The sequence below is a fragment of the Sitophilus oryzae genome, unplaced genomic scaffold, assembly GCF_002938485.1.
Source record: "Sitophilus oryzae breed Bouriz unplaced genomic scaffold, Soryzae_2.0 scaffold_1396_pilon_pilon, whole genome shotgun sequence".
NCBI classification, from domain to species: Eukaryota; Metazoa; Arthropoda; class Insecta; order Coleoptera; family Curculionidae; genus Sitophilus; species Sitophilus oryzae.
Genome location: NW_022146055.1, coordinates 8,443,816 through 8,471,456, shown reverse-complemented (window position 1 = coordinate 8,471,456; position 27,641 = coordinate 8,443,816).

The following is a 27,641-nucleotide window of genomic DNA, read 5'->3' as shown; positions in this document are numbered from 1 at the left end:
ACATAGACCGTATAAAAATTAGACATTTTAGTGTCCACCGACAGGACAGGACACAAAGACGCGGAGGAGGTGTAGCAATATTAGTAAGAGCACGTATACCACATAAGCTATTAAACATTAACTTACAAAGTTCCGTAGAACACATCATTATCAAATTAAGTGATGATACTCATATTGTTGCATGCTATAACCCTCCATCCAACACACTGACTCACAATGACTTAGACAATCTTATTTCTCCTTTCCCTCGAGTATTATTAATGGGTGATTTAAATGCGCGACACATAGCCTGGAAAAATCACGTAAATAACACTAGTGGACTAAACCTATATACATATACGCTTAACAATAATGTTGCGCTCTTACACACCTCTACTCCCACCCATATACCCCTCAATGGCATGACCCCAACGTATATAGATATAGTATTAAATAAAAATATTACTCAATATATCCAACTATCCACAAAAAATGAACTTAACTCCGATCATCTTCCGGTATTTTTCTCAATATCAAGTAATATTAACACACAAAACTATACCAACCTAGCATGGACATACAATAATGCCAACTGGGATCAATATAAAAATCTTATCAATCAAAATCTTCAAATAAACAATAATATAAGCACAGCACAGGACATCAATAGAGAGGTGGAGCGTTTTACTGACTTAATTCAAAACGCTCGAGCTGTCATTGGTAAGAAAGTGCGTATCAGGCCTAGAGAAGACGTCTTACCTGAAGAAATAACGGACCTAATCAAAGCGCGGAACAACCTAAGAAAAATATGGCAAAGACATAGACGACCACAAGATAGAGAGCAATTCAATCTATTGTCCGGACAGATTACTCTAAAAATAGCTCAACACAAAAATAATATCTGGCAAACTAAATTACAAGGCCTAAATATAAGAGACAACTCTCTATGGAAAATGACAAAAATACTGACTAAAACATTTCGGACTATTCCGACATTGGAAGACAATAACATAGAAGCTTTTGACGACAAACAGAAATCCGAGATGTTCGCTAAGCAGTTTGCAACAGTTCACACTCCACGACCAAGTACAACTAACGAACAGCGAGATATTGATGAATGCATTACTAATCTACCTAGATCGGAAATGGATGAACAAGCAAAACGCGACACATATATATCACATAAAAACTTAAAAATGGCAATCAGGAGCTTTTCAAACAATAAAGCGCCTGGTCCAGATGGTATTAGCTACCTACTTCTTAAAAAATTGCCGAGAAAAGCACAAGTGCAGTTGCTGTATTTGATTAATGCGATTGTCCGAATCCAATACTTTCCAATTGCCTGGAAAGAAGCAATAGTAATACCAATATATAAAGTAGGAAAAGATGCAACGAAACCAGGAAGCTACAGGCCTATAGCATTATTGAATACAATGGCAAAAAGTATCTGAAAACTTATATTACACAACTAACAAAACACGCAGAAAATAACAAAACATTGCCTAGTGAACAATTCGGTTTCAGACGCGGACACAACACCACTCTACTTGCTGCAAGAATGATACACGATGCACAGACGGGATTCCAGCGACAGCAGTCTACTCTAGCCTTATTTCTGGATGTGGAGAAGGCCTTCGATGCTGTCTGGCATGAAGGTCTTCTTTACAAGCTCCTCTTTATACATAATTATCCCCTACATATTGTAAATCTAATAAAATCCTATCTCCAAGGTCGTTACTTCCGAGTGAGGGTGGGCAATTCTCTGTCTTCTCAAAAACTTATACGCGCTGGTGTCCCACAGGGCACAGTAATCGCACCACTACTATACTCTTTATATACCGCTGACATTCCTCGATATCCAAATACAAACTTTGGACAATACGCGGATGACACTGTTTTATATGCTTCCTCTTACTACGTGAATATTGCCAATAAACAACTGAAGTATCACCTATTGAGACTATTGCCTTATTTCGAAAAGTGGAAAATAAAGATCAATTCTACAAAAACGGAACAATTACTTCTTACACAGAAAATTAGTAACGTAACTGTCCATGAACCATTAAAAATTGATGGTACAGCTATTCAGCCAAAATCCTGTGTCAAGTATCTTGGTATTAAAATTGACAAGCGGCTGTCATTCGTATCAAATACGACCTATAGGATACAACAGACTTACGCAGCATTACAGAAATTGTATTCTTTACTGTCACCTAGATCGCATATGACGGTAGATAATAAAATATTGCTTTATAAAACTATACTCAGGCCTACCCTAACATACGCATGCCCAGTATGGATTAAGATCTCAAATAAACAAAGACTGCGACTACAACGGTTACAAAATAAGACACTAAGGAAAATCACCGGATATGACAGATATACTCGTATAGCACATTTACATGAAAATACTGGATTAGAGACAATAAACGAATTTATCGACACAATAGGACAAAAATTTTACAAGACGCAAATTTATAATTCGCCCCTAACATCAAATATAACGCAACAAAGGCAGCACAATGTGATAAATATGAAACATTTGCCGATATACTCACGGCTACCTATATATAGTGAGTAATGTTCTCAGACTCAGAGCATAAATTAAATAATTATAGACGCTGACCACAAAGACACACAAAACGTAACATCAATCACTCCTAAGTTCAGACTACTCTCAACCGTGTACATAAAATATGTACATCAGTTGCAGAATAGACTGAAGACTACTACATCACAACTAAACATACAAACAATAAAATTACCGAAAATCTACTAGATATTACGAAGGTTTTTTAAGAGTTTTTTCCTCCGATTCTACGGATCTGATTTAAGTAACCAACATATTTATTAAAGTAAAACACGTCGGCATTGCCTCTATACTCCCAATGCATGTGTGAGCAAAAGCGGAACATGCAGTCCCTCCCGGTCAATAAAAGAGCTACCTAGGGCAAACACCGGCCCCCCTGTTCACAGGGTTCGCTTAGGTGGTTGAGTGCTTCGTCAGAAGAACAACATACCATCTTATCATGTTATTTTATTTATTGTATATATTGTATATAGCACCTTTTTATTGTATTTAAGGAGACATTCTCAATAAATGCTTTGAAACTTGAAACTTGGTTCCTATTAGAACACCGAAGTTAAGCGACGTAAGGCGATACTAGTTGATGGATGGGTGACCGGTTCGAAACTCTGTCTCGTGCTGTTGTCCAAGGCAAAAGTGTAAAATTTATTGACACACACTGCTCATTCACGCCGGTTCGAAGCCGGATGAGATCGGATATCTCGTGAGTAAGAGTCGATTTAGACACTGGCCAAGTCTGTAGGCCATTGACCATGATATGGCCGAGGACCGTGGTTCGGATTCCGCGTAAACAAAGTAGGCTTCGTCCAGATTAGCCCTGGCAGCAAAAAGGAGACATTAACTGAAATCTTTACTTAATATGGATAATATTTTTTGTATGGCGTTTGACGTCATAGGAGGTATGCGCAAACTGAACGAAATATATTGGAGCCGCTATCGATCATACCATGTTTTCTTTGTATCATGGGATAGAGTGTATAATATTACCTTTAAAACTTAATTAAATATTCCGTATTTCTTAAAAATTCGCTATATTTTACCCTTCTTTCCAACAACGCGCCAAAACACCATGAAGTTTTCTGCATGCCTTGTTAAAAAATTCAAAGCCTGAAATAAACATGGCGATCTGACTCAGTAGGTAAAGGGAAATTAAAACAACTTTCGTTGCACGTCATCAATGACACCATGCGTCGTGTTATGGAGTTTGCTGGTGGTCGTATTATGATGTGCAACGAAAGTTATTCCAATTTCCCATATGTCTAGATTTATTTCTAAGTATCATGAGTTATAAAAATATTCCGAAGAATATTCACATAAAACCGACTAAGTGCCAATAACTGATAGAGTGTCAGTAATTGGGTAGTTTACTCTACTAATATTTTATTAAGTCAACCATTTTCAAACTTTCTCATCGTCGCACAAAGCCTTTTCATATTTATATCTACGCCCATTCCCGGTTAAATACCCCTAAAAAAATATCCGCGATGCGAATATGGTTAATAGTCATATTTCAACCCCCTGTATGAATATTTTAAACAGCAAAACGTGACCGACCGACTTCCGAAACTCCCATAACGAAATCGGGACCCCAACGCTTCGATTAATCACTAACTACGGATTAATAAGGGCCACAAGCCGGGATTCGCCACGGAAAAGAAACGGAATGGGTAGAAAGATTAGGGCTATTATTGACGGTCCAGCAGGTTTTTGTACTGTGTATAATGATAAAAAAAATATGTGTTTAATTACCCTTTATAAACATACGATTACAACGATACTGTTAGAAACAAAATATTATGTATAAGTGATGTTGCAATCTGCATACCCTGAAGTTAAAAATATTTTTTAGTAAAGTAACGACATATGGAATAGTACCCTAATATGGAATACCGCCATTTATTGGAAACAAATACGCCTAATCTCAAAAGACTGTGAATTTTAATATCTTTCCGTGAAGGTTTTGCCTTGTCTTTCAAACACGCTTTGTGGCCACTGTAAGAGTGTTTTCTTTCAGCGCTATGACAAAAGTTTTTAAGGTACTCAGGAAGTAAATATTTCTTGATACGTGATTGCAAATAATATTGTATATTATGACAATGCATTGATTACAAGATTGTTTCATTATTTTAGAGGTCTTTTTTTGTCTAAATGTGTTTAATAAAAAAAATCTGATTGTGGTCTATATTTAAGTATTGGCTCGGGTATTGGGTACCTATTCCATATTTGGAAGGTGCATTTACAGGTGCATTTAAGTTCAATTTGTTTTTTGAGAATATTTTATACTTTATATTAATATACACACAACGGAAAAATCTAGGGATATCATTTTATTAAAGCTAAAAATAAATGTTTTGAGTAAACAACCACATATTTGTAGGCCGATTCTTTCTACTTCGATTGAAACGAAGTAGTCACACTAGTTATTTCTAAATTTGGGATATTTGCAGAAGTGTTTGTGCATTTTTTGTCAAATGTATAAAAAGCACCTAGCATCAATTGTTCGAATTTTACCTGTACTGGCTATGTTTTTATGATAACTGGCCAGAATTCATTCAAATAACTCTGTTTAGTATTAAACGATATTATGGAGCGTAGACATCTTAACAGAGACGAAATGCTAAGGGCCATGGGTATGCTCGAAGCTGGAATGCGCCAAATCGACGTAGCTAGAGCATTAAAGACAACGCAAAGTGTAATATCGCGCTTAAGTGCACGCTACCGTGAGTGTGGTGATGTTGCTGAAAGACACACAGGGCGACATCGCATTACTACCCCTCAGCAAGATCAATTTTTACAATTAAATGCTCGACGCCGACCGACTCTTACAGCACCAGAGCTTAGTTTAATTCTCCAAGAAACACATAATGTAACCGTTAGCCCTGACACTGTTCGCAATAGATTAAGAGAGGTGAACTTAAGAAGCAGACGTCCCTGGAGAGCTCAACCCTTAACGAGAGGAAATCGAGAGGTACGATATTTGTGGGCTCAAGATCATGTTCAGTGGTCGAATGAACAATGGGCCAATGTTCTCTTCACGGATGAGTCACGCTTTGGAATTTATCCGGATTCGAGAATGCTTAGGGTATGGAGAGAACCGGGAAACCTTATTCGGTTGGATCATGTTCAGGAAGTGCACCCTTATCAAGGTGGAACAGTTATGGTCTGGGGAGGAGTCCAGTTAAGCCGAAAAACCGATCTCGTTTTTCTTGAAAGGTTTCTAACACGAATCACATATCGTGATTTAATTCTTGAGTCTGTCGTGTTACCATATGCCAATGATTTTGGGAGAAACTTCATTCTCGTGCATGACAATGCACGGCCTCATATAGCCAGAGTGGTAAGTGAGTTTATCAATGCTCATCAATTAAACATCTTACCCTTGCCGGCACAATCTCCTGACCTCAACCCCATCGAGCACGTATGGGACGCGGTCCAAAGAAGAATTTTGAGAATGGGTATGCCTCGTAAAACTCGTAGGGATCTGGTTCGGGCCGTGATTGCAGCGTGGCAGGCTGTACCTCAAGAAGAGATCGACAACCTGATAAGGAGCATGGAGAGACGATGTAGGGCTGTAATGAACAGTAGAGGAGGCTATACCCCTTTATTAAGTAAAAATGGTTTTATCTTTTTTTAATTCACAGTTTAGAATAAAAAAAATGTGTGTATTTTTTTTGAGTTCAATAAAAATCAAGGTAAATTTGAAAAATTCGGTAAATTTCGCATTTTTATTTCCAATACGTCCTGTAAACTATTTGTTTATTTTAATTTTATTATATCAGAAATGCAAATAATAAAATTACTGACGATGGCTGGATAAAATTGTAATATCCCTAGACTTTTCAGGTGTGTGTATATAACAGAAAACAGTTATTAAGTTATGTGCAACTGTATGATGATAACTACGAATCATTTTTGATTTATGATTCATTTTTTTTCTAGAAAATGGTATTCCATATTTGGTTATTTTCCTCTATATAATACGCATGGAGCACGGGAGCAATCAACAATTATTGAAACATTGGATATTCTAATTTTGTTTGTTTGGTTGGCAACAAATCTAACAAATTCCAATGTTTATAGTCTCATTGCGATACCCCTGTATTATTGTACCAAATCTTCCTATCATTCTTTCTTTGCGTTAAAGCAAAAAAAAAGCTGCTTCCTCTAGTCCCTCCACAAAATCTTGCCCTAAAGTTTTAAAGCGGTGGTATTCCAGTGCCAGACAGTTGACAGTTTCTTCCTTTCCAGGGAGGGGGGGCTATTTCCAGTAAGGACACCTACAACTATGCATACTAGGTACTTTTTGTGCTCTAGTAATTCTTTTGTCTTTTTTCGCTATCTACCACTGGCCTCAATGTTTGAGCCGTAGCACAAGCCTCACTAATTATTGAATAAGTGTATTGTTACGTTTTTCGTCGGTTCCGTGTGGATAGAAAGTCTAATTTATTTAAACACAATTTATTTTACACTAAGTAACAAAACCATAACGATAAAAGATGTAAAGAACTATTTACAAACTATTTATAACTATTTATCCAGAAGGAACTTATTGTGAATTTAGCGCGGCAACTGTACGCGTCTATTTGTGTCTGTCTCTCCTTTGCACAGGCCTCGGGTTATATACCCCCAGCTAAACAGTTCTCGAATAGTCCATTAGATCATTAGGTGCATAGAGTAGGTTTAGAATGTTCTCGTATGTACGCCTCCATTCTAGTGGAACTCGATTTTTCTCGAACGTTCGATGACTCATTACGTGTCTTCTTTAATGCGATTCCAGGTCATATGGAGGCGAGACATATTAGTTGGGTTAGGCCGAGTCCACACGGGTCCGCAATAGTATTAAAAATATAGGTTAGGTTTAGTGCTCGTAAAAAAATTAACAATAAAACACATACTAAAGATATATCATAAACTAGTTTTATTTAAAAAATATGTTAATTAGAAGGGTGTCCAATATACAATAAAATAGATTTGAAATCCGTAGTAAGAAGTTGTATATGTTTTAAATAAATTTATGTGGGAGTAAGAGGGCAGGAGGGCTTATGATCTTGTTCCACCTTCGTTTGTTATTTCCTGGTAAACAATATTTTGAAAATGTCCAACAATACGTTTCTGATATTTTATAAATAATTAAGCAGAGTTCGAAATTGCGAATCTGTATCGATTAAAAGTTATTTCGCTGATTACGTCCAATAGTCTAGTAAATAAAGGTTGAAACCACGTCCTAATTTGTCGATCGGAACTTTTCAGGCGGATTGTGTACCTTTTGGGGAGTAGTTTTAGAGGAAAAAAAATTTAATACCGTGCTCGACCGAAAAATCACCCAAGAGGCCCAAAATTCGGGTTTTCGCAAATATCTGCCAAAATATACATCTTACAAAGTTTTTCTTAATAATAAGTTAGCAACAGCTTGCGGTAGTCAATTGTATCCATAGTGTATGCCTAATATTTAGTTTATAAAAAAGTTAAACAACAAACTCTATCGATCTCTAACCACAATGTCTCTTGACGGATGATAATCAAAGGTCAAAATGACATTCCTCACAAATTTTGAAGTATTATTAGTGGCAAAGTTAACCGTTTGTTAACTTTTTCCACTAATTGAATATTACTACCACCAATTTTGACGTTGTGAATGCTTACATTGATATAAAGGAACAAACTTCTATGCTAATTTATTCCACTAATTTGGAGGTTCTGAATGAAGTTTAAGAAGTAAGAAGTCATTGAACAACCTATTAAAATTTTAAACTTAGTTCTAATCACCCTGAACCGAGTACGAATAACCGGACCTTATTATCAAAAATAAGTCGTTAAATATCAATATAAAAATAGATCATTGTGACTTCGGGTGACACAAAGGTCAAACTCGACACGACTTCCGAAACGTTTCTTGTTTTCCCCATTTCGAGCTGCCAAACTTCTGGCATCTTAATTAAGTAAACATCACGCATACCTTTGACGGTGGGGCGACTGTCAAACCTGGTCGTTTTCACACTCGAGCGCCGTCAGAATTTACGGCGGTTTTTTAATTAGGTGCGTAAATTGGGTGACGAATCGCCGCTCTTCGTCGGTGCGTATCGGTGGAAACCGGAAATACGTAGGTGCACGCAGCATTTTTGCGGTGCGAGTGAGGGTGGATTTGACGTGCCGCTCCTGTCTAATTTGTTTACGTGCGAGCGTATGGGTTGACGGCTGGCGTTACACATGTTTTCGGCGCGCCACTGTCAAACAGTCCAAGAACTAATGAATTTATTTGTTGGAGGGATCGAATTTCCACAACACGACCATACAGGATCCGTCAATAGTGCGTCGGGCATCTATAGTCCTTAGAATAAAAAACTTGAGGATTTTGTTTAAGTGCAAACCTAAAAGTATATACGAGGATGTATTTCAGGAAGATATTTTACCTTCTATACAGGGTGGTCCGAACTGTATTCCGGAAACTTCAGCAGCAAATTCTGCAGATAAAAATAAGTAAAAAAGTTCGCATAAATGTATGCCCTAAAATGCTTAGTTTCGGAGATACATTTTTTGCCTATATTTTATTCCGATCCACTCATACTTGTTTGAGTCGTATATAAGTAAAATATTTTCCTGGAGTATCTTAGTACATAAGGGTTTGCACTTAAACAAGTTTTTTATTCTAGGAGCTACAGATGCCCGACGAACTGTTGCCGGACACTATATTATTATTTCGACTTTTATTTAAGACACTTGGTTACGCTGATGATTGTGTGTCCAAGTGATGATAAGTAATTTATGTTAAACAGACTACATGAAAAATATTAAAGATGGGTATTAAAAATAAACTTTAAGAACACCGAATTTTTCTCGTTGGATACCGTATCTGTTAATGGAAGAACATAATTTCTGTTCTGTTACAGAAAGCAATTAGAGTCAATTGGTGTCAAAAAACTCTATGGGTTTTAAGGCACGAAACTCAAGAAATATATATACAGTATTGTTCCTGGATTTACTCTTCTGAACTCGAAAATAGACATGAAGACCGAGATGAACCAAAACCGACGAAAGTTATCCGTTTTCGAAATGCTTCCAAAAAGATGGTGTTGACAATTGTCTCAAAAGCGAATCTTGTAGCAACAATTCCTCTGCAAAATGAAAGGACTGTTACTCTTTAGTACATATCTATTTGTTTGCCGGAAGTAATTGCTGAGTTTCCAAAAATCAACCCTCAACGACGAATGATCCTCCACCAAGATTCTGCAAGTTCCCACACAGCTCGAAGAACAATTAAGTTTTAAATGCAAGAAAACATCGAATTGTTGAACTATCCTCCATACAGTCCCGACTTAAGTCCTAACGACTTTTTACTTTTCCTAAAATTAAGAATAAAGTGCGTGGCCAAAAGATACAGGGGGGTCCCCAGAAGATGCAGTCTTCGATGCAGTCGAAAAACAAGTATTTAAAAGATATCTACTGCTTTTTTTTTCTACCTTTATATGCAAAATATAAAAGACAACCCTCCTATCGACTGATTCATGTCAGTAAGAAGCTGAGCGAAACCGGATATATCGCGAAGTCCATTCAGATACTTACCAAGTTGAAAGTTGAAAAAGAATACGGCTGACGATGATAGACAAAGAAAATGAAAACTTGAATAAAATAATAAACCCATATACGTAAGTAAAAATAAGGACGAAATAATTAATGAACTAAAAATGGCATTATTAGTTTGATATAAATACAATTTTAGCAAAGCAGCATTTTCAAAATTACGTTTCGTAGAGACCGGAATTATAGAAATTAATTATAAAATTCTATTTCAACTTTTATTACTTGGAAATTTTAATATTGGTTCTAGGAAAACTTGTATTTTAGTTTTGCAAGTAGTTAGGACAAACTCTGCGCCGCCGGCGCCGAAGAGATTGATTTAATAAAAGCAATGAAGCAATGCTTCCGTTCATCTTCTATTCTTATTGTAGAGTTTCTAATCAGTATCACTCAAGGATAAAAAAATATTAAATTATTTGAAGCATTTTATTTTTCAAAGAATATTATTATTATATTTGTGGCACTTTTTAATTATTTATTATTATAGCCTAATATGTAGATAAAATAACTATTGTACTTTAAATCAAATTAAAGACAACTTATAGACAATTAATTTGTGGATCTGATTCCCGTAAAATACTGTATTTCGGAAAATTCGCCACCATATTCTGCAGATAAAAACAAGTAGAAAAGTTCGTATAAATGTATGTCCTAAAATGCCTAGTTTCGGAGATACAGGGTGTAGTTTTCATTTTTCAAGTTTCATTTTTATTTCGATTTTTTTCCATATAATTTTTGAAGTAACGTCAATATTTGGATGAAAATTGATGCCTGGGAGTTTTTCGACATGAGAAATTTGATTTTGATGTCAATATCTTGCCTTCTATTTGTAGAAGGATGGAAAGAGTCTTTGGAAAGAACCGAAATGTACCAATTCCTATTAAAATAGAGGGCAATACTTTAGAACAGGTCTACAAGTTCAAATATTTGGGGTCCTGGATAGTTAACACCTTGAACAGCGACGTGGAAATAAAAACCAGAATAGAACAAGCGAGAAATGCACTTTTAAAAATGAAGAACGTTTTCCAGAACCCTACATTGCACCTTGAGTTGATAACTAGGCTCGTCAGGTGCTATGTTTGGACAATCCTATTATACAGCCCAAGTAGCATTTTCACGACTTGCGACCACATGTTTACTAAACACAACGTTGGATTAGTTACAACAAATAGTTAGCTCCCTACCTTGGGTATTAAAATAAATTTAAACGTTTTTATAGCATTGTGCTGACGTTGGACTAGTACTACAGCAAAGTAGGAAGCTTCTGCGACGTCGAATAAACGTTGTCTTGTAACCTTTTCTGCTTAAGTGATCTTTAGGTGATTCGGACAACGTAGTTACAACGTTGGACAATATAGAGTTTTCCGACGTCAGTTTCAGGACCTATTCCAACGTTATGCAAACGTCGTCTGTTTTACTAATTCCAACGTTGTTTAGATTTCCTTATTCTTACGTTGGTAGGACGTAGAGTCACTACCTTTTTGCAACTGTATTGAACCATAACCTTAAATCTTAAATTTTCAATTCATTGTTCTGTTCAGTCAGACAGTTCAGTGCTGTTTTTGTTTTTATAAAAAAAAAACTTAATTAAAATGGGACATAAGAAAGGTACATATAAAACTAAATTTAAATATACATCGACATATATTACCGACACTTCCTCGTTTATTTAGATTATAGAGGGCGGCACAAGCTAGACTCTAGAATGACTAAATTAGGCAATCTTGCGACTAGTATACTACCTGTTAAGGCCGAACTGCGACTTTATTAGTCCAGTATGCGACTACTCGAACTACTCCATCTTAATCTCCAAAACAACAAAGTTAAAGCCGCCATGTTGTTAAATAAGAAAATGTTTCGTTCTTAAAATAGCAATTCCTGCTTTTTGAATACATTAACTTGAAATATTTGACCCTAAAAAATACGCGGAAACAATTTTTTCGACTGCGAATAAATTATTCTCATTTTACTAAAAAAAAAAAATTCAAGAAAATTTTTAAAACTTCTTTAATTTTAAGGCCCATTAGTATTTTTCAAAGTTGAAACAATACATTTATCAATAAAGTTGTTTGCGTTTAACTTTTTTGCCTTGGGTAACAGTTATAGAGTCGGTTAAAGTGTTTCAATAATTATGATCTTCAAACATCCTCCACACTTAAATACTTTTGTTTTGTTTTCCGTCACTGCCATCTGACATATGTTTCTAACTAAATCATAAAAATAATATTTTTACTATAATTATCCCAATTTAGGATAAAACGCGACTTAGATGCCATTAGTTTTGTATTTCTGTGAATTAGGATTTTAAACAACGTTGCAGTTTGTACTAAATTAGGCTTCTAGCCAACGTCGGTATCCAACGTCGTTTCGACCCAAAAATTATTCTCCAAACTAGTGCAGACTAGGGTTGGCACGAGGTTGTGCCGAGGTTGTGCCCCGACGTTTGGTCGCGTGACATAACGTTGTCCTGACGTCCAAATGCTGCTTGGGAGAGCAGAAACATGGACGCTGAAAGTTCAAGAAATGAATCGCCTCGATTCTTTCGAAATATGGATATATCGAAGAATGCTTAAAATTCCATGGACAGCCTATATCACAAATACCGAAGTTTATAACAGAACAGGCAGAGAAAGAGAATTGCTCAATATAATAAAAATAAGAAAAATCTCATACTTAGGGCATATATTGAGAAATTGAGAGAGCATATAAGGAAAAAGAGGTCTCGGCAGGAAGAAACTATCTTGGTTGAGGAACATCAGAAATTGGACTCACCTAACTTTTGAAGGAAAGCCGAGAATCGTAAAGATTTTGCCAATGTGATCGCCAACCTCCATGAAAGAGACTGCACGTAAAGAAGACGATCCCATCACTTATAATTTCTAAAAATCCAATCATTTAGCTACAATACTCCGTGTCGAATGCGAAGATTAACCCTGTATATTTTTGGAAATTTAGGTAGGCGATGATAAATACATAACCTCAAAAGATGAATTCTTCAAAGAAAAAAGCGAGTGAAGTTGTTTATTTCCCTTTCATACACCTTATGCTCCGGCGATAAAGCTGTTTTTCTCGCATCAGTTGGCATAAGGGCGCGCGCGAATCATCCCTTGATGTTCTGCGCCCAATCCTACGGGGCGGATATTACACTGATCGAAACTTCATTACAATCCCATTTCGCCGAAATAAAATTATGCTAAATTAGATTTTCGTGTTTCGCGCGGTGCTCGGATAGGCCCCCTTGCCGATTTCCCCCATAATTCGATATAGGTTACATTTGGAATTGCTAATTTAGCCACAGCGAGGGGACAATATTCTTTTCGGTTGGCACTGGATACGTTTTGGTTCGTATTAAGATTAATAATAAAATTCGAAATATACTTCAGTATTATGTGGAGGGTTTTGGAGATATTGCGATACCTGCAGCTGCAGCTTTACCTATTGGAGATGGAGTAAAAATTCTAAATGTAGGGTTTGTAAGATTTTTCTTCAACTGTCAGAGAGTGAAATAAAAAATAAACAATGAACGATCAAGGATGTTAAGAAAAAAATACATAACTTAAATTTTTATCGCACTAAATATCTCAAAAAACTCTTTATATACAGGGTGTTAATATACATGTGCCATCTCTCGTGGGGATATTCCTCACGTAAAAATAAGATTTCCGATCCGATTCCGGTCCGATTCTGCTTTGTTTCGTAGCTACAGGGTGTTAAAGTCTTAATATTTTTTCGATTTATTATAATTTTCTTCCAAGTACTTTTAGCGTTTCGAATGAAATTTTGAAGGTAAAAGTTATCATAAATGCGACATATTTTAAAGCTAAAAAAGTGTCGACATATTCACCAGGGACGTGCATATCGGTTATTTTGAAATATTTTTCTAAAAAAAAGCATGTGCGTCCCTGACTTTCTTTTCTCTTGGTAGCGAAATAGTGTAAGCAGTTCATTGCTGATTAAAAGTTGTCTCTTGATATTTTGCCTATTTCGGCCTCCCTGATGAGATAAACGCAATTTTATTAATTTGCCTCGATGTAAATCTAATAGCAACCTTTAAAAACAATTAATATCATTAACTATGACCACAATAACGGACTAAATTTTTATTGTTGTGCGACAGGTGGAAAATCAAGTTTAATCGCCTTATCTCTGAGGGAGCTGTCTTGAGGTAAAGTACCCGGCGCGTACGTGGTCTTCCCATTTCCAATAGGCCTAATCCACATGTTCCTTCGTTTTTTTATGTTACTGGCTGTTCAATATAATCTTCCTGAATATCTTCCACATCTGTATCATATTCCGGATCTGGTTCATAAGGTGCAGAATATTCTTTTCGTTGATCTTTATCGAGAGGAAAATTGTCCTCGTACTCATCTTCGTCTAATTTTGCCACCTCCAAACTATTCGAACATGATTTGCCCTGACAAAGGGCACACATTACCGAGCAACGCAAACCTACTTTGCGACAACTACAAAATGTATTACGACCTTTGGCACATTTACATGAAATCAGATTTAATAATTCTTGGGGAGCTGCATCTTGGGAAGTAGCAATGGGCATCAACACATTCTTTGAATTTTTATATCCCCAATTCAGAGGTGATTTTTCATTCCCATACCATAGCTGTACCTGACTGTACGTACGTCAGGAGTGCAAGCGAGCTGCGTCTTTGGTCGGTGGTAATGATGCTAGGTTTGGTAAGCTTTTGGTAATAGATTTTACGAAATACTGGTGTCTAACGAGTCGCATTTTTTGGATCCATATAGATGAAGAAGAAATCGTGCTCCAGCTTTTTCTGGCGATCTTCTGGGGATGCGTTTGGGTCTTTGAAAGTTTGTGCAGCTGTCTGTAATAATTCTTTTTCTTTCTGTAAAACTTTAACGAATTTCATTTTTCCTTGTCTATATAATACGGATGTGGTGTCGCAGCCACTAAATGCGTGGAGAAATAAAATGTTGTCCATAACTGAAGCATCTAGATTCATATTATGGGGTGCATACGTTCTACTTTGCGACTTCTTCTTAACACAAGTTCTTTCTGCAACCAATAACAGACGACTACTATTTAATTGTGTCTCCAGCAGTCGAGCAGCGATCGTACATGACCTTGAGTTAAAGATTCCGCTTAACAACAGGTGTAAGGTTCTCGGAAAGACCAAAACTGCTTAGAATAGAGGAAATAATAACTTATAATATATTTAGCGTGTTTAAACCGAGATAACTTGGAAACATGTCGTCGCACGGAAAAGGTACATAGGACATTTTCTGCACTAAAGTTGACAGAAATCGAGTTATTGACAAATAATGAAAAATAAAGCGAATTTTAGCCACTTTTTCCAAGATGGCGGCCAAATCCGGGCTTTGGGGGTGGTGCAAATTTAACACGTGGTTCCTTACACTAAACTAAACAAAATAAAATTTATTCTAGCTTGTCCGGATATTTTCCCGCCATAAGCTATTTTTGAATACTTGGCGACTGACCTATATACCAACCTCCTATACCCAAGAAAATCACAATTGAAATATAAAAAAGATATAAGTATACTTATATGACAGCAACTAAATATACTTGCTCCAAGTACACCTGATCATGCCACTAAAGCCCCGTTCTCAGAACAGCGACTGTCAAAAGAACGAATCAAATTTGTACAAAATTCAATCAGCTGTCAATTTTAAATTTAGTATAGCTCTGATTGGTTGTTTGAAATATCAAACTGTGTCGCAGGCGACACGACGCGACGTCATTCTGAGAACGGGGCTTAATTGTTTGACTGAAGACCAGGACAATCATTATTGATCGCTTCGTACCATATGTATAGATAAATGTGTTATTTTTTTACTACTCCTATGATCATTGCCGCTTTACGGTGAACTAAGTTCAGGTATAGTGGGCCGCATACCCTGGGGTGCATTAAATATGGAATAACACGACTTTTGTCGGCTCGGCCTGTTTTTACTTCGCACTCCCGTCGAGCCGATGAGAGATTGATTTGTTTTTGGGTTTTATTTTATTGTTGTTGTTGCGGTCGGGGGATCCGTTCTAATGCAGGTAGTTCGAGTGGTTTCTAGTCATCGGTTCAAGATTTTGTGCGGTGGGTGGACCAAGATGACCTAAGAGTATATCTAACAGAGTGTATGTGATAAAATAATGTGTGTGTTTGGATTTTGGAAAAAGTAATTATTCCTCTCTTTTTGTCTGCGAATAGAACATGCTATTTTTTTCCAACGTCACAAATACAAAAAATATTTTTTTTAAATATCTAAAAAGGAATACCATGTGTTGGGCTCTAAAGCTGCTAACTATGCTCACTCTGCTAAATGCTCCAACAGCTCCTGGTGTTTTCCGATCTGTCACTTGTCACTAGCACATCAAGCAACAAGAATTAACAATTTTTTGTAAAAATACAGTCCATTAGTTAACCATGGAGCAACAATGTCAGTTTAATAATATATTTTCTTACTTTTAAGCTTTATTCAGAACTTCGCAATTAGTGGTTTCAATTAGTGTAGAAATTTGTTCCTTTAATTTCAATGTAAGCATTAGAACGTCAAAATTAGTGGTAGACATTTTCAATTAGTAGAAAAAGTTACCAAACTTATAACTTTTCCACTAATTATATATATTTGATTATCTTCCGTAAAGAGAAATTGTGGTTAGAAATCAAACGCTGATTTTTATTTTTCTCAAAATGTCAATAAGAAAAAAAGTGCTACCTTTTTTATAGACAATCCGGGGACATCCTGTATCATCATCATCATCATCATCATTTTCAGCTTATTCAACCATTTCCAATTATGGTGTAGCCTCTCTGGTTTTTATTTGTTTACATGATAATTTTGATATATTTCAATTACAAGGCTGAGATGTTTTCTATATTCTTTGGACACCTCCTTTCTTCTTAATGGCGAAAATGTAGGACTTGGAATGGACTGAATTAAATGTCTATGTCTAATGAAATATATAGAATATTTAGACACTATTTTATTCACCTTTTTTCCATTTAGCACTTTGAATTTTGAGTAGTTTAGATGCCAATATTCGTGTACAATTCGAAATAAATTTTCTTTCTTCAAGTAGGAGCCACAATCCTCTATTAATGCGGGTAAATAAGTCATCGCACGATGATTGATCATTACATCAGACAATTTCACGCACATTTTGCATGTAGTATAATTTTCAAACCGATTCGTTTTTAAAACAAAGAATTTTGTTTGTTTTTCAAGCTGCACAATATTGCTTTATTACACCAAACCCGCGAGTTTTTTTGATATTTTGAATTGTCAAAATACGATGATTACAGCCTTTTATGATTGACGCTTGCTGACGCTGCGCGCTGGTTATGAATTCCATACCAATAAAGCGTTTATGAACAGTTAATAAAAAATGCAACAAAGCAATTTTCTACCACTTGCAGTTACCCAAAACTTATGTAAAATTAAAGAATATATTGTGTTGTGTCTTGAGATGGTATTTTCGTGCAACTACAACGAGTAGAAATCAACAATTTAAAGGTCTAAATTGCTGCCAAAACTGTGAGCCCTGTAAATCTGTTCATGCAGCATTCCGAAAAAACATTTTAAATTATGATTTTCACATTCATTGACCACTTGTAGTAAGCCCAAGTAACTATAAAATGAAAGAATATAATATTTTAGGTCCTAAAATGGCACTTTTGAGCTACTACAATCAGTAGAAATCAACAGTTTATAGGCTAAGAACCCATTATATTATTATTTTTGACAGCTTCAAAACTGAAATAGTTTTTAGGTTTGGGTGTCACCAGGGGCGGATACAGGAATTTATTTTAGGGGGGGCCCAAAATAAAAAGCAATGTAGAATATGCTTTTAGGCAGCAATTTTTAACCGAAAAGCCTAATATTTTACACAATTTACAGATTTTAGGGGGGTCCGGACTCCATGGGCCCCCCTTCTGTATCCGCCACTGGGTGTCACTTAGTTGCCATAGTAACTAAATAATCAAGTCGACCAAAAATCGCAAAATACATTTTAATTATTTGATTTTCAAACACAATTTGGTGTGGATTTTTTTTACCGAATACCACACGAGGTCAAATTAAATCCGGAAATTTTTTCGAGCTCATGAATATTTTGAAAATTATCCCGAGTCGAAGACGAGGGATAATTAATTTGACCTCTAGTGGTATTACTAGTAAAAATTCTACACCCTGTATTTCCGAAACTAAGCATTTTAGGACATACAATTATATGAAATTTTTTACTTATTTTTATCTGCAGAATATGACACCGAATTAATCCGCATGGCTTCATGCAGGGGGTCATTAAAAGTCAGGAACCTGTTAATAAACAAAAAATCTGGGACAAACCGAAGTTTCCAGAATACAGTTCGGACCTCCCTGTATACAGGGTGTCCCAGAAATAAGTGGTAGTTTTTAATTTAAAACTAAAAAAAATTTCAAGAATTTCTTCAAAAAATTCTATATTTTCAAAAAAAATTCTCATAGGCGTGTTTCTGAGGCCGAAATATACTACTAGTTAAAATACTTGAATTTATTTCTGGGACGCCCTGTATAATAGAGTGTAAAGGTCTCTAAATATTTTGGTAACCTATTTTTAGTATTTTAGTGGTCCTACCTATCCATACGCACCATACTCCCTCAGGATCGATCCCGCACGTGCGATAAGATTTATTCCAAGTTTATCGTATCGTCCGACACAGCAGTAGAACGACCAAGGCATGTTTACACTACAATAATATATTGTTCGTATCCCGGGAGACTGTCGCCGACATCAGTAAGTAACAGTTGGCCAAAAGGGTGCCGGGAGAAATCCCGCTGCGCCCCCCAGGGGGCCCCATTAGCGACATCGGCGAGCGGGACGCCATCAGTTTAACGCTGTTTGGCGACACAATGCGATTTTAAGTCGATTATTTTCGCTCTTAGATCGAACACCGTGAACAGAGTGAAGTGAGTTATCTTTTCGATTGTAGACAGAACGGTTCTTGAAGTTGTATACGACCATATGTTTAATTTGTATTGTCTAAAAATTACTTTGTTTATTTAGGGTGTCCTAGGTGAATTGTATGCAGAAAAATGTAGTAGTACATTGAAAGATTAAAATTGGGAAGATTATTTAATGTCAGTTTTGGTTACAAAGGTTGAAAGGTATATTCTATAAAGATGACCAATAAAATGACATGCAGTTCGACATACATACGCTCTCTAGAAGAAATTTCATAGTCATTTGGACAACTGGCGACTTCGAGCCTTCCAAAATCCACCTCGTCTAAATAGGTGACTAATTACTAATTCAGTATTACTTTCATCACCCTTGTGGAATTAATCAGCATGGTTTCAAGCAGGGGGCCATTAAAAGTCACATCCTGTTAATAAACAAAAAACTGGGACAAACCGATAACTAAACACTAGAACAGAACGTTAAAAATCAGAAAAATAGAGCTTCCAAATTTGTAGGCTACTTCTTTGGTGAATAGCTCTTTCTTTCTCGGCTTTAACGATTTTTAATTAATTATTTTCTATGTTTGACGTGTCTTCCTTATTAGAAACTTTCCATTATTCACTGTTCCATTATTAGAATGTAAGTTCCAAAGAGCTCGAAAAACAAGTTTTTGAAGTAATAAAACAGAATTGTTGGACCATCTTATAGGAATGTGACTTTTGCGGCAGGTTGGAACTATGTTTATGTAGATTTCAGGGTCCACTATTAATATATGTTTGTCACTAGACCATTTTTTTAAACGGATGGCGGGCTTTCGATACACAGTTCAGTACCTATTATTTTGTTTAGGAATAATCCAGTCCCTAAAAACTAGAAAAATAGTACAAAATTATGTTTATCTTTTACCATGTTTCTTTATAATCTTTCATAGGATTTCGATACTCCATTACTGCAAATGGACCAACTAGATCGTTACGCAGATCGAAATTACCGTGCTACTGATGCCGTTGCGACCTCAACTCGGGCACAAAAACCGTCTAATCATCGACGTGACTGGCTCGAAATTTCTCGTGTGTGCGTAATACTAATTTCACGGCACGTTGCCGGAAAAAATAACGCCCAAATTGGCCCGTCTATCTCGGTAAAATTAGAATCTGTTTTCTTGCGCTGGTTGGTTGGGGTCTTTTTCAAGCGGACTCCATAGGTATTCGCCGCGGAATGTTACAGCAAAACATCGTGCGTAATGAGTTGTAGGGCGTGTACCGAGATTTTGTAGCTTGTTCGAAAATCTGTGACGGTTACACTTACTTGCTTTCGCGTTGCGTTTCAGAAACCATTTGACAGGCAAAAAATCGCGATTTCGTTTAATAAGCGGAAAACAAAATGGCACAGGGAAAATTTTCGAACCACACTTATTTAGATAGAAACTTAAGTCATATACCTATACATGTAATAATATCTCATTTAGATTTTTCGAAATTTATCTATACTTTATTTCAAGCACGCCAGATGCAAAAAAAACGAAAACATTTTTTCGTCAAGTTTATACCGGGTGCGTCTCAAAAGTGGCTCACCCCTATAACTTTTTTATTTTTTTAGTTAAAAAAAAACAAATTTGGTATGTTAGTACATGACATAAATTAGGATTGATTGACGTATTCAATTTTTTTTCGATCACTTACGGTTTCACCGGAAATGACTACTTTGATTTTTAAATGGCACCCCCGGTATTTTTTTACTTTATTCGATAAAAAATGTCACTCTGAATAGAATGACACATCATATGTCAACTTTTGACATTTTCGCATATGGTTTATTTGAAATTATAACTTGCGGTTCGTAACGAAATTTTGACTTGAAATGTGTGGTATCAAATTATTCGTAAAAAAATGCTTTTTCCAAATATGCTAATGAGCCACCCTCGTTCCATTTGAAAAAATTGAGTTGTGATTAAAAATACCAATTCCAAGGCTCCTTGGTCAAATTAATTCCAAGGCTCCTTGGTGAAAAATTCGTGTTTTTAACATATAGTTATGGCACTCTAGATTGAATTTTAAAATACAATTTTTTATTAAGCGAGAAAGACAAAAGTTGATATATGATATGTCATTCTATTCTGAATGTCATTTTCTATCAAATAAAGTAAAAAATACCGGGGATGCCATTTAAAAATCAAAAGTTGTAGTCATTTCCGGTAAAACAGGAAATGACCAAAAACAATTGAATACGCCAATCAATCCTAATTTATGTCACATACTAACATACCAAATCTCGTTTTTTTTTAACTGAAAAAGTAAAAAAGTTATAGGGGTGAGCCACTTTTGAGACGCACCCGGTATAAGTTAACGGCTTAAGATTTAAGTCTTTTATAAAACTAACTTACTGCAGCTCTAGTCACGCACAGGGGCGGATACAGGAATTTATTCTAGGGGGGGGGGGGCGGAAATAAAAAGTGATGTAACACGTACTGGGTAACTGGTTACACGTACTGGGTAGCTGGTTACACGTACTAAGTTGAGTATTAATAAATAGATTAGTACCTATACTGTTTTGAATATAGTCCTCGATAAACTATTACGTAATATCGTTGATTGAGAAATAAGTAATATTTAATCTTTCTAATTTGCTGGATCCCTAATACGCGTGTGATTTTGGGTACACTGAAAAAAGGGATCTCTCAGTCGAAATGAATATGACTTTGACCCAAAAGATTGGCGCTTTTCAATAGGGCCAAGAACGACGTTTCTTTGCCCAAAGCATTAACTATCTTTTCATAAGCTTTAAAAAATTACTTTAGAGAATAGAAGAATCTATCTGTCCAAAGTATTTCACTCTTGACCCAAAATTAATATGCAAAGAAGTTCTTGCTACAAGAACAATAGTTTCTTTGATTCATGCGAAAATCTTGATGGAAAAGGGACATTTCTTAATTAAAGAGACACTTTTCTTAAACCAATAGCGAATACCATTGACTCAACTAAAATTTATTTTGATCTAAGAGAAGTCTATACATCATATACAGGCGTTATACAGACATATTACGAGGTATGTTATTTTCTAATAAATTTAGGTTTTCCTAGTCTGTAGTAAGTAAAGTGATATTATTTTCCTCGATGGTAGGTAGTTATTTCTGCTTCTTCACTCCTTGGTATGTTTTGGGGTGGTTCATCACTCTACAAATTACAAAAAAAATTTACATCATGATTAATCAAAGTAAAGCAAACAAGTTATTAAAATTATAAGCTTTGGTCACATTTTGAATTTTTTAATACGACGCGGCGACGACTTGAAATTCTAAAGTTTTTGTAATTATTTGCATAAAAAATGATACCTATATTCTTATTCTATCTATAGTCACGCATGCATTATCTAAACAGGTAATGCATTAGGTAAATGTCTCCTACTTTCAAATATAGCAAATAAATGCTCTAATTTCCATTTTTTCAGAAACTCCTTTAAAGAATCCATATATCCTAAAATTTGTCCATAAAAAATGACAAATGCATGTTAATAACGATCACTAATTTGTTATACGATATGCGTTTAAAAAGCAAATTATGCAAAATTTCAAGTGGAAAATTGTGCGACCTATGAAATGCGACGTGAGACTAATCGGACTGCCGACTGATTGTATATACCGTCCTTCGTCATCGTCTTTGCGTGTCGTTATTATTTTTCATCAAAAGAGTATTTAGGAAAAATGGCCATGTTTCTTGAATTAAGTACTTCCTAGCGTATTTTTGTTATTATCTTAAAACAAAGTAACTTGCACTTGGTTGAATGAAAATAGATTCAAGAGAAATTTTCGAATTTTTCAAGAGAACCAGTTTTCTTGAGTTAAGAGAGTTTTTCTTCAGGCAAAATATTTTCTTTTACGCTAATATAAATTCTCTTGCCACTAATTTTTTTTTTCAAGAACGATGACGACTTTAGTTCAAGTCTATCTTTTTTATCAGTGTATGAATGTGAGTGACTTAAAAATGAATAACTCGGGTCTTAAGAAATATACCTTTTTACCTAGGGTCTTCACTCATAGATTCAAAAATCAATCATCATAGATTCAAAAATGATTTTACTGGATGATTGGAATAATTATATCCTCCCATTAAAACTATTAATACATACTTTGTCATAAAACTTTGGCGAAATTATAAATTTTTCGATCATACCCTGTGAACTGCGGCTTTATTTATTTATTAGAAACAGAAATTCTGATGTAACGTTTTTCATGTCGTTTTGTATTAAAACTTCATCGAAAGGGCGTTTCTATCTCATTTTCGCGATCTATCTTCCGGTAGAGTGAACAGAAGAGCAAAGAGGGCATACTGGATGCCGAACTCGTCAATAATATTAATAGGCCGCCTTTGGGAAAGAGAAATTGTTTTTTGATTGAGTTTGCGTTTTCGCTTTGATGGCAGGATGTAAAACTTTAGCGTTTCTTTTTTTCGTTTAAAAATTCACTTTATTGAGAAGTGAAGAAAATAAAAAGAACCTGAAAAGATCTCACGAAAATCCAAGTGTTTGGAAGCTGGAGATTTTTAAGGAAATTAAAAAATGCTAGGCGGAAATGAGATTGCTCGCGATTTTTCTTCGTATTGAAAATGTACACCTTTATTAAAATTTGGAATACAACTGTCTTATTATCAGTGGCGGCTTAACTATAAGGTCAAATGGTCAATGCCCCCCCCCCAAAAAAAATCAGAAGGAAATTAGGAAAAACCTATTTAAATTATACTTTTTGTAAATAACTTTTTTTCATCCTAAAATATTCTAAACTATTCCCAAAAACCATTAATTTGTCCGATTTTCGCTTCGAAACGTTTTATTTTACTCATTTTCTCTACTGCCGGTCAAAATTTCATTTTGTTCTTCGTTCCCGCTATGTTTTACACGTATTAAATTCCAAATACCGCGGCTCGTAACGCCAACAAGGTAAGGTATACTACGTATAGAAAATATAACGGGTTAAGGCGCGATAGATATAGTTTATACTGACCATTGACCGCGTCATTCGTAAAAGGAGTTCAGTCGTTGTAAAAATTTCGCCGTTTGGGCAGTTTGGGTGTTTATAAAAACTCAAATTATAAAACAACCTAAGTTTCTGTATCGTTTATCGCTTATAATGTTTGGTTTAGTCAATTAATTTTTAGTCAAGTTAATTTAATAACCTTGACTCACTATACTGCCTGCAAATAGTCTGCAATGATTTTGAAACTCCAGCAATTGAGTACTCAGTAACGAATACAATAACTTTTCAGACCACTCAGTCTCCTGGACGTGGAAGGAAAACTGTATGAACATCTCATACGAATTAAGCTGGAAGAAGAAATTGCTCGCAAAGGGGGATTCTCAGAAACGCAATATGGCTTTCGTGAAGGAAGGCAGACTGTAAATGCTATACTTAAAGTAATGCACATAGCGGAAGAAGCTGCTCTATATACAAGTAAGCATCGTAGACTTTGTGCAATGATCACAATAGATGTCAAAAATGCCTTTAACAACGCCTCCTGGCAACTTATATTGAATAACCTATGAAAGAGAAAAATAGATCGATGTCTAATCGATATTATAGCATCGTACCTATCAGAGAGAAAAAATATAATCGAGGCCGAGAGGTTACAAAAAGCTGGTGATGGTAAATAGCGGTGTACCACAGGGATCAGTCTTGGGACCTATGCTCTGGAATGTACTTTATGATGATCTACTGAGGATAGAAATGCCAGATAAAACAACTGTAGTCGCTTTCGCAGACGACCTTGCCATTGTTGCATGTGCAAGCGATGAAGCTGTACTGATGAACACCGTCAACTTGGCAACCCAGCTGCAATCATGGCTATTAGAGTATGCAGCACATACAAAACGGTATCTGGAGAGGCTATAGGGGTTTTATCTGAAATAGCACATATTGAACTGCTCATACAGGAACGGTATGATAGATACCATGGGATGGATAAGAATCTAGCGAGGACAAAACTTCTTCAACAGTGGCAGAACAAATGGAATACCGGAACATATGGCAGATGGACATAGAAGTTAATACCCGACATTCAATTATGGTTGAACAGATCATACGGAGAAGTGGATTACTTCATGAGTCAAGCATTGTCTGGCCATGGGTGTTTTAAAAAATATTTGTATGATCGGTGTAGGGTTGATAGTGCATCATGCACCTACTGCGGTCAGGTCGACGATGTCCAACATACATTGTTTGCGATGCGATCGATGGCAGTGCTTTGCAGAACAATTCCGTATGGAAGCTGGTATGACTTCTGACTCACCCACATTTATCATATATATACTTGGTTGAAGGGGGGAAGAACAATGGACGCTACTATATCGGATAGTCCGAAATATCATAAATTGTAAAGAGAGCTAAGACAGACAGAAGAGCATGATAAAGACAATCTGCATGACACCATTGCACTGAAGAAATGCGAGAGCGGATTCCAGTGTAAAGTGGTAGTTGGAGGAGGGTTTTTTTAGCCAGTAGGAATCCGGCACTACCCAACTTTGGGTGTCTTATGCAAGATTTTCTCCCTCCTCAACACACAAAAAAAAAGTAACAAATACAAAGTATTAGATACTAGTATTGAACGTATTCAATATAGATCATACCAAATACAATTTTAGTCACGTGATTAAGCTTGACCGGCATAGCGTTGCCGACTTTTACATATTTTCTTTTAATCAAAATATTTTAGAAACAAAAATTAATTAATTATAAATCTATAGTTATTATTTACATCAACAAAACTGACCTCCTTAGCAGCACTCTAGCACTTAAGGGACATAAAGGGCCATTATTATCGCTTTCCCGTTCAAAATATTCTAATAAGGTTGCGATGAGTTTTTTCACGGCTGTTAAGAACAATTTGTGATTGCAATGTTAAAAATATTGAGCTTAAAGTATCATAATTCATTTAAACCAAAAACTCAAGTATCCAAACCAAACCCTTCAATACAAAACTAAAGTATCAAAACAAATCAAAATATCAGGAAATAAATGCAGAAAATATAATCAGGAAATAAATATAGAAAGCTTGAAGAAAACATGAGCAAAGTTCAGTTCGGATTCAGAAGTGGAATGGGACCGCGAGAAGCCCTATTTTCTATACAGGTCCTGATACAAAGGGCCAGATACGTAATCTGCGATGTCTACGCTTGTTTCATCGACTTTGAGAAGGCATTTGATAGGGTGCAACACCACAAATTATTTGAAATATTAATGGAATATGGTAGCGACGACAAAGACTTTCATACGTACTCCGAAATACTCTTTAGACAAGCGCTCAGTGAAACAGAAGAAGGAATAAAGATCAATGGAGAAACCATCAATAATTTAAGGTACGCGGACGATACAGTTATCATAGTGCTGAGGGATTGCAGAAATGAATAGACCGAGTAGTAGAGGCATGTGATATGTATGGTATGAGGCTTAACTGCAAGAAGACCAAAATTCTAGTAGTTAGTAAAAATGATGAGGCGCAGTACCACCAGTTTAGGGCGAATAACGAAACCTTGGAAACAGCAGATACAATCACGTATTTGGGCTGCAGCCTGAACAAGGAATGGGATCACTCACGAGAGATCAGATGCCGTATAGAAAAAGCCAGAACCGTTTTTAACCGTCTTCGAAAATTCCTATGCAATATACCACCTGAATGTTGCTATAAGAACACAGGTCCTAAGGTGCTACCTATTCTCCACGCTCCTATATGGAGTGGAAGCTTGGACCTTGACAGATGCTACATCTAAACGCTTGGAAGCCTTTGAAATGTGGTGCTATCGCCGCATGCTCAGGATTTCAAACACTTACTATGTCACAACCAACACCGTGATCCAGAGAATGTAAAAGGAACTAGAAATTGTACATAGTGTGAAAAATGAGAAAAATGGCATACCTTGGACATGTTGTAGCGTTTTTTATAAAACATTACCACTGCGAACGGCAGCTTTTCATCGGAGAGCAGTCGTGGATAAGATATTTCACTAGAGAGAAAACTAATCAATAACAATAAACAAAAAAATATAGATATTGGGCGCCAGGCATGTACAGAGAAAGAAAACACAGTTGTATATTACTTAAAACTAATGACTATATTTATTCATGATGTTCTTTGCTGGTACATGACATTGTAAAGTTCTAGTAAATATATAGTGGTTATATGTCAAAGAAAGTGGTGTTAAGAGTTGTACTAAATATCTATGAAAATAACTATGATAAAATACAAGACATGTAAAGTTTAAGAGAATATATGAAATGTAGCATTACTTTAATTAATTTGATATATTTTATATGATGTTAAATCGAAGATGTTGCAACCCGTAGATTCTAGAATCTATGTTTGGTTATTCATCTGTTAAAATAGTGCAATAATGATATCTATGAAAGTAATACCATTACAAGACGTAATGTAATGAAACCTAAGATCTAAATTATATTTTAAATATTAAATCGACATGAATGTTCTTAACAATCTAACCACTAAACATGTCTGTACGATATTACTTAAGAGATGTACGTTATTGTTTAAGACTGAAAATGTTTTAGATGTTAAATGTAAAACT